This window comes from Callionymus lyra, chromosome 2 (assembly GCF_982586985.1).
Source record: "Callionymus lyra chromosome 2, fCalLyr1.hap1.1, whole genome shotgun sequence".
NCBI lineage: Eukaryota > Metazoa > Chordata > Actinopteri > Syngnathiformes > Callionymidae > Callionymus > Callionymus lyra.
Window position 1 is genome coordinate 39,799,616 of NC_141819.1, and position 9,225 is coordinate 39,808,840.

At 37.9% G+C, this 9,225-nt stretch overlaps 2 pseudogenes across 2 annotated transcripts; both read right to left on the reverse strand.

Moving 5' to 3' along the window:
* Positions 1-148: 148 nt before the first annotated feature.
* Positions 149-3,973, reverse strand: LOC148086988 (flavin-containing monooxygenase 5-like; annotated as a pseudogene). The gene is made up of 10 exons (XR_015710548.1): positions 3,846-3,973; positions 3,557-3,694; positions 3,313-3,501; positions 3,076-3,241; positions 2,641-2,783; positions 2,334-2,530; positions 1,488-1,633; positions 1,210-1,417; positions 1,074-1,146; positions 149-1,011 (listed from the first exon to the last, which is right to left on the reverse strand). The product of XR_015710548.1 is annotated as a flavin-containing monooxygenase 5-like (transcript).
* Positions 3,974-4,738: 765 nt separating this feature from the next.
* Positions 4,739-8,732, reverse strand: LOC148086989 (flavin-containing monooxygenase 5-like; annotated as a pseudogene). The gene is made up of 10 exons (XR_015710549.1): positions 8,655-8,732; positions 8,424-8,571; positions 8,179-8,367; positions 7,941-8,106; positions 7,655-7,797; positions 7,369-7,565; positions 6,125-6,272; positions 5,847-6,054; positions 5,712-5,783; positions 4,739-5,649 (listed from the first exon to the last, which is right to left on the reverse strand). The product of XR_015710549.1 is annotated as a flavin-containing monooxygenase 5-like (transcript).
* Positions 8,733-9,225: the final 493 nt, after the last annotated feature.

Consider the following 9,225-nt stretch of genomic DNA (forward strand, 5'->3'; position numbering starts at 1 on the left):
AAAGAGAGTCACGCGTGGACAAACCTTTTTCCGGGATCCGGCGGTTCAAGATCACAATACACATCTTAACGTTTCTTTTGCAATCTTTTATTTTATGTTCACCTACAGTGAAAAATAACAATTGAACTCGTGCATACTTATTCTCGTGCATTAAATTAGTAAAAAGACAATACATAAAGCATACTATTCGTAAAATTCCCATCTACAATAAACCAATAAAACAATTCATGTACCGAGGAAAAAGCGATGAATCTAATGTTCTGCGATTTACACGCGTACGAATCAGAAACCAAACACAACGTTTTTGCAACAGCCAACACGTCCATCAGAGGGCATAGTTAAACAACAATTGAGATGCATGCAAGAGCAAACGCTTAGCCTTAACCCCAAATCTTGATTTGTTGTTTTGTTTTTAACATTTTTGCCCACCGTAATAACTGTCTCACCATAACTCAAAGTACAGGATTAGGTCAAGAAACTCATAAGGAATAGAAGGATCTTATGAGGTTAATCTAGTTTTTATTTATGTCAACTGTTTTCGGGACTGAAGAGCTGAATTACTATTTTTCTTTTCTTTCAAAGACTCTATCTCAGGTTTTAAAAACCGGCCTTGACATTTCAATTCTAGTCCCTGCCAAAAGCAGACTTAAAACTTAAATTTTAAGTTTATCTCTGTTTAAGTAGAAACCCAGTCCCATAAGGAAAGCTGTTAGAACCAGTGGCCATCTGGGCAAGCTTTTGGCTCGTGGCTCATCGCACGGCCTTGTCTGCATGGGTTTAGCAACTCTCTGCCACTGTGTAAGAATGGCTTGGCGGGCTCCATCCCATTTTCCTGGCCCTACGAGGCGATACCGGTATGGTGTGGGTGGCCCAAACAGAACATTCCACCCCAAGCGAGGATCGGTGAGAAGCAACTTGATGACACTGGGGCAAACTCCGACCTCAACCGCAAGTTCATCCATGTAGTTGTCATAGTCCACCTGGATAGTGTGTCTTTGACTAGAGACATACCTGGAGACAGAAATCAGAAACGTTAATGTTTCTTATACATTTGAAAATAAACCACTCAGAACCTGTTTGTCATTGCATCCTGTTTGCTTGTGATATCCTTTAACATCACGGCAGGAGTCGGTAGCTTTTTGGATCCTGTAATGAACGAAACAAATAAGCCATGATTTTTGAAAAATACAATTCTATGGAAAACCCTACCTTTGAATACTTGCGTGGCCCATCTAGCCTGCATCTCAGAGATGGGCATGATAGCCCCCAGAGGCTGAATGAGACCAATGATGGCCAGCGTGTGTCGATCCAGATCAGTCGGAAACACATATTTGTACAAAGATGCTTTGTTGTCAGTCACAGAGAGAATGTCTGAGGCCAGGAATGGGAAGGAGAACTTGTAACCTGTAGCAAAAACCTGGAAAATATTAAAAAAGGTCAAATAATAAAAGATGTATTTTTGAGAGAAGTCAAATTAAATAAAATACCACAAGGTCGATATCTTCCACTCTACTGCCGTCTTCAAACTCCTGTGGATCCATGAAAACTGCGGATGTTGGGTTTCACCTGAACTGTTCCTGACAGGATGCGGTTGGGAAGCACATCATTCACAGTAGGATGTTGGCTGAAAAGCCTGATGTAAAAACATTGCTTGTCTCAGAAAACAGTTTTAAAAATACCATTTGGGGTCATTCTATGAAACTTGTACTCTCGCAAATGTAATAACCTTTATTTGAAATGATCAAAACTGGAAATTGAAGCTTTGTGAATTATCATAATATTTTTCGGAAATATAAATCCACATACATATTGTTTGAAAATGGTGTTATTAATTCAATTAATTCAATTTTTTTTAAATGACCTTGTTACTATACCATACATTTTTGTTTTAAATAAAAGATCCATTTTCTTATTTCAAAAAATCTCATGATTCTTCTTCTCACAGATACTGACATGTACTGCATGTATTTTTATTACCAAGACACAGTTTCTTGAACTTTTTGAAGTTCTATTTTGTATTTTGAAGACTATAATCTAAGTTTGGTGAATCCACAGTCAAATAACAACCTATAATTTATTATATATATATATATATATATATATATATATATATATATATATATATAGTAAAATGATGATGGCAAAATGTGTTCTCAATCAGGTAATATGTTTCATATATGATGTTAATTCTTGTGAAATGCTTTGTTAAAATGTAGGAGCCATGATGATTACAGTTTGTTTTATATTTCAGAATTCTGTTTCTTTGGATTATCTTTGGGAAATATAATTATTTTCCAGTTAACTATAGTTGAAAGTGTATAAAGTGAATGCACCTGTGTGTTGGTTTCAGGTTGTAAAGACCATGATCGAATCTTCTATTGAGTCTTCTCTCTCCAATGCTGCAGAGTAATCCAAAGGGAAGAATCTTCTTCTGGAATTGTGTCACCTTATTTCTGAGCATATCAATTGGCAGTCCGTTGTGAGAAACGCGATTGACAATCCATGCTCCTCTTCTTGTGCTCAGATACACCTTGAGATATAAAAAAGCAGTATTAATGAATACTTATTGGAGATATTTCAGGAAGAAAATACATTCACAGACAAAAGTGGTTCGGGATTTGACAATTAAATGAGACCAACCTGTTTGGTGAAGGTGCTCAGTTCCACTGCAATGTCTCCTCCAGAGTTACCTATTCCAACTACGACAGCCTTTTTATTCCTCCACTCTTCTGGAGTCTTGTAGTCCCGACTGTGAAAGTATTTCCCCTTGAAACTGTTGATACCTGAGCAACAGAAGATTATTATACATTCATTATCACAATTGTGAAGGGTTGGATAACAGATAGATAACAGATTCATTTAGTTTCTTTAAATAATTTTAGATCCTTCTATACTAGACCCGGGCCCTCTGACTCCATCAATGTGTCTCACATAAGATCAAAATGAAATTATAGAATTGACCATGTAGAAACGTTTTTTGATGGCTATCTAACACATGTATTACTGGTTCAAATTTTGTTTTAATTTCAGTATCTTAATACAGAAGTTTAGATAGTTACACACTGACTATGTTACCTGGGAAGTCATGCAGAGGAAGGTTTGGGTGACAGTGATGACCAATACAGATCATCACAGCATCGAATACATGTTTTTCTTTTCTTCCATCTATTGATTCCGTCTCAACATCCCACTGACCAGAGCAGGAGAAATCAGATCTTTGTTTCACCTGTAAGACTTTGGTCTTAAAGGACCAAAAAAGAGTTTTTAAGATTAACAAAGTGACGGATAATTGTGTATTTCTTTGACTCATACTTTGAAGCGGATGTATTTGAGCAGCTGGAAGTGGTCGGCGTACATCCGGAAATAGTCCAAGACGAGAGAGTTGTGCATGTAGTTTGGGAAGTGAGCAGGGATGGGAAAGTCGCTGTAACACATCACCTCTTTGGAGGTGTTGATGATGACAGAGTGGTAGATGCTGGCTCTGTCGGGCTCCGGGTTCTCCTGCAGGAACAAATAGATAACACTCGATCTTCCATGTATCGGGGAAAAGTCCTACCTTGAACCTCCACAAACCTCCGATATCATCACTGCTCTCAAAGCAGACTGGCTCCAGACCTTCATCCAAACAACACTTGATGCAGGCCAGACCTGAACTTCCTCCTCCTACCACTGCTACACGGATCGCCATGCTGGACTGTGAGGATTTGATTTCAGATCGTTCAGTAAAGACATCAGGGTAAACCATCTGCACACACATACTGAACTGATGAAAGTAGCCTCTGATCGCCAATATAAATGATGAGGTCATCAGAAAAGAAGGTTCTTAATGCATGTTAAAAACTTACGTGTTGCTTCGCAAATCGATGCACCTCAGAAGTCTTCCGTATCGTCCTCACAACTCCGATCAAATATTAACCTAAAATGATCTCAGACCTTTGCTCGCTTTTGGAAACACCTTCTGCTGTGGCCAGGATTGTCAGTCTCGCCTGTCGATGATTGTCCTCTGGTAACCCAAATTTGACTGTTACTCAACTGCGCCCCCACATCAGACTCTGATGACCTCACTGGTATCACCAAATGTTTTGATGATGTGACCCACAAATAAAGTATAACCACTCAGGCTCACCTGAAACCCTGGCTGACTTTATTAAATAAAACTATGGTAGTTGTTTTGCATCATTTATAAAAAAAAAAATAAGCATGGAAAGAACATGTGTGAAATATTCATATAGAATTAATATTCTCTAAATGTATTTTTAAATCATTATTTCTTTGAAAGCAGCAATAATACCTTCAAAGGACTGAGTGTAGCCCCCATGACACACTTACCCCAAGGTCCGGCAAATATTCGAATGTCGACGATCACCCCTGTTTGTAGGGTGTTCTCACTCCTGTTAACTACACCCTAAATACATGTATTATGTCCTTTTATCTAACTTTTATCCCTCTTTGCTTCCGCTTGTAACGCGTTACATCATTCATTGCCACGATAAAATATAGTTTACAAAATGCACACCTTCAATTAAACATGAATACATAGCCAAGTACTAAATACGAATAACTACAAATGTGTTCCCTAAATTCGATACTAAAGCAATGACTTTGATTCCAAACGAACAAATATGAATTATGAATTAAAATATGGTAGTAAAAGAAAGCGTTTTTATCATCATTTATGGATCCTGCGGCTCAAAATCAAAATACACATCTTAACGTTCCTTTGCAATCTTTTATTTTATGTTCACCTACAGTGAAAAATAACAATTGAACTCGTGCATACTTATTCTCGTGCATTAAATGAGTAAATAGACAATACATAAAGCATACTATTCGTAAAATTCCCATCTACAATAAACCAATAAAACAATTCATGTACCGAGGAAAAAACGATGAATCTACTGCGATTTACACGCGTACGAATCAGAAACCAAACACAACGTTTTTGCAAAAGCCAACACGTCCATCAAAGGGCATAGTTAAACAACAATTGAGATGCATGCAAGAGCAAACGCTTCCCCTTAACCCCAAATCTTCATTTGTTGTTTTGATTTTAACATTTTTGCCCACCGTAATAACTGTCTCACCATAACTCAAAGTACAGGATTAGGTCAAGAAACTCATAAGGAATAGAAGGATCTTATGAGGTTAATCTAGTTTTTATTTATGTCAACTGTTTTTGGGACTGAAGAGCTGAATTACTATTTTTCTTTTCTTTCAAAGACTCTATCTCAGGTTTTAAAAACCGGCCTTGACATTTCAATTCTAGTCCCTGCCAAAAGCAGACTTAAAACTTAAATTTTAAGTTTATCTCTGTTTAAGTAGAAACCCAGTCCCATAAGGAAAGCTGTTAGAACCAGTGGCCATCTGGGCAAGCTTTTGGCTCGTGGCTCATCGCACGGCCTTGTCTGCATGGGTTTAGCAACTCTCTGCCACTGTGTAAGAATGGCTTGGCGGGCTCCATCCCATTTTCCTGGCCCTACGAGGCGATACTGGTATGGTGTGGGTGGCCCAAACAGAACATTCCACCCCAAGCGAGGATCGGTGAGAAGCAACTTGATGACACTGGGGCAAACTCCGACCTCAACCGCAAGTTCATCCATGTAGTTGTCATAGTCCACCTGGATAGTGTGTCTTTGACTAGAGACATACCTGGAGACAGAAATCAGAAACGTTAATGTTTCTTATACATTTGAAAATAAACCACTCAGAACCTGTTAGTCATTGCATCCTGTTTGCTTGTGATATCCTTTAACATCACGGCAGGAGTCGTAGCTTTTTGGATCCTGTAATGAACGAAACAAATAAGCCATGATTTTTGAAAAATACAATTCTATGGAAAACCCTACCTTTGAATACTTGCGTGGCCCATCTAGCCTGCATCTCAGAGATGGGCATGATAGCCCCCAGAGGCTGAATGAGACCAATGATGGCCAGCATGTGTCGATCCAGATCAGTCGGAAACACATATTTGTACAAAGATGCTTTGTTGTCAGTCACAGAGAGAATGTCTGAGGCCAGGAATGGGAAGGAGAACTTGTAACCTGTAGCAAAAACCTGGAAAATATTGAAAAAGGTCAAATAATAAAAGATGTATTTTTGAGAGAAGTCAAATTAAATAAAATACCACAAGGTCGATATCTTCCACTCTACTGCCGTCTTCAAACTCCACTGTGGATCCATGAAAACTGCGGATGTTGGGTTTCACCTGAACTGTTCCTGACAGGATGCGGTTGGGAAGCACATCATTCACAGTAGTATGTTGGCTGAAAATCCTGATGTAAAAACATTGCTTGTCTCAGAAAACAGTTTTAAAAATACCATTTGGGGTCATTCTATGAAACTTGTACTCTCGCAAATGTAATAACCTTTATTTGAAATGATCAAAACTGGAAATTGAAGCTTTGTGAATGATCATAATATTTTCGGAAATATGACTCCACATACATATTGTTTGAAAATGGTGTTATTAATTCAATTAATTCAATTTTTTTTAAATGACCTTGTTACTATACCATGCATTTTTGTTTTAAATAAAAGATCCATTTTCTTATTTCAAAAAATCTCATGATTCTTCTTCTCACAGATACTGACATGTACTGCTTGTATTTTTATAATCAAGACACAGTTTCTTGAACATCACTGAATCTTTACTGGAGTCAGGGTCTCGATTCTACAAAAATGTAGCAACACATAATAGATAGAGGAACTGTTGGAAATTAAGTAGAATGTTTTTCCAACTGTTACTTGAAAGACATTTCTAAATGATTGATATACTTGCTATCAGTAATGACTTCAAGATGAAATTAACCACTTTGTCACATTTTTCACAGTGACTGTCTCTATTTTGAAGACTAGAATCTAAATTTGGTAAATCTATAGTTCAATAACAACCTATAATTTATTATATCAATTCAAGGACATTGATATAGCAGAAAACATTGATGAATGTTTAGAAATAAATGTAATTATGTATCAAATGAAGTGGATCTTGTCGGTTATGGGCTTGTATAGTTCATCTACTTTTTGATAAAATACTTATTAAAGCAACAATTTGTAACATTTACATTTGTAAATGCCAGAGACAGTGTTATGGCTGGTCAGAACAATAAACTACAACCAGAGACTTTATCTTAGTGTCTTAACAAATTGCAACACTAAAATGAATATGGCAAAATTTGTTCTCAATCAGGTAATATGTTTCATATATGATGTTAATTCTTGTGCAATTCTTCGTTAAACAGTAGGAGCCATGATGATTACAGTTTGTTTTGTATTTCAGAATTCTGTTTCTGATATCTTTGGATTATTTTTGGGAAATATAATTATTTTCCAGTTAACTATAGTTGAAAGTGTATAAAGTGAATGCACCTGTGTGTTGGTTTCAGGTTGTAAAGACCATGATCGAATCTTCTATTGAGTCTTCTCTCTCCAATGCTGCAGAGTAATCCAAAGGGAAGAATCTTCTTCTGGAATTGTGTCACCTTATTTTTGAGCATATCAATTGGCAGTCCGTTGTAAGAAACGCGATTTACAATCCATGCTCCTCTTCTTGTGCTCAGATACACCTTGAGATATTAAAAAACAGTATTACTGAATACTTATTGGAGATGTTTCAGGAAGAAAATACATTCAGAGACAACAGTGGTTGACCAACCTGTTTGGTGAAGGTGCTCAGTTCCACTGCAATGTCTCCTCCAGAGTTGCCTATTCCAACTACGACAACCTCTTTATTCCTCCACTCTTCTGGAGTCTTGTAGTCCCGACTGTGAAAGTATTTGCCCTTGAAACTGTTGATACCTGAGCAACAGAAGATTATTATACATTCATAATCACAATTGTGAAGAGTTGGATAACAGATAGATGTATTACTGGTTCAAATTATGTTTTAATTTCAGTATCTTAATACAGAAGTTTAGATAGTTACACACTGACTATGTTACCTGGGAAGTCATGCAGAGGAAGGTTTGGGTGACAGTGATGACCAATACAGATCATCACAGCATCAAATACATGTTTTTCTTTTCTTCCATCTATTGATTCCGTCTCAACATCCCACTGACCAGAGCAGGAGAAATCAGATCTTTGTTTCACCTGTAAGACTTTGGTCTTAAAAGGACCAAAAAAGAGTTTTTAAGATTAACAAAGTGACGGATAATTGTGTATTTCTTTGACTCATACTTTGAAGCGGATGTATTTGAGCAGCTGGAAGTGGTCGGCGTACATCCAGAAATAGTCCAAGACGAGAGAGTTGTGCATGTAGTTTGGGAAGTGAGCAGGGATGGGAAAGTCGCTGTAACACATCATCTCTTTGGAGGTGTTGATGATGACAGAGTGGTAGATGCTGGCTCTGTCGGGCTCCGGGTTCTCCTGCAAGGAAAAAAAAGACAACACTCGATCTTCCATGTATCGGGGAAAAGTCCTACCTTGAACCTCCACAAACCTCCGATATCATCACTGCTCTCAAAGCAGACTGGCTCCAGACCCTCATCCAAACAACATTTGATGCAGGCCAGACCTGAACTTCCTCCTCCAACCACTGCTACACGACGAGGCATACTTCACCCTCGGTCACTTTTAAGTGCAACAAAGCAATAGCCAATATAAACGACGAGTTTATAAGAAAAGAAGGTTCTTAAAACATGTTAAAAACCTACGTTTTGTGTCCCAAAGCGATGCACCTCAGAAGTCTTCCGTATCGTCCTCACAACTCCAATCAAATATTAACCCAAAATTGTCTCAGACCTTTGCTCGCTTTTGGAAACACCTTCTGCTGTGGCCAGGATTGTCAGTCTCGACTGTAGATGATTTCCTCTGGTAACCCAAATTTGACTGTTACTCTAACTTAACTGCCCCCCCCCCCCCCACATCAGACTCTCTGATGACCTCACTGGTATCACCAAATGTTTTGATGATGTGACCCCTAAATAAATCATAACCACTCAGGCTAACCTGAAACCCTGGCTGACTTTATTAAATAAAGCTATAGTAGTTGTTTTGCATAATTAAAAAAATAATAAGCATGGTAAGAACATGTATGAAATATTCATATAGAATTAATATTCCCAAAAATGTATTTTAAAATCATTATTTCTTTGAAAGCAGCAATAATACCTTCAAAGGACTGAGTGTAGCCCCCATGACACACTTACCCCCCCAGGTCCGGCAAATATTCGTCTGTCGACGATCACCCCTGTTGCTAGGTGGTCCCACTCCTGTTAACTACAC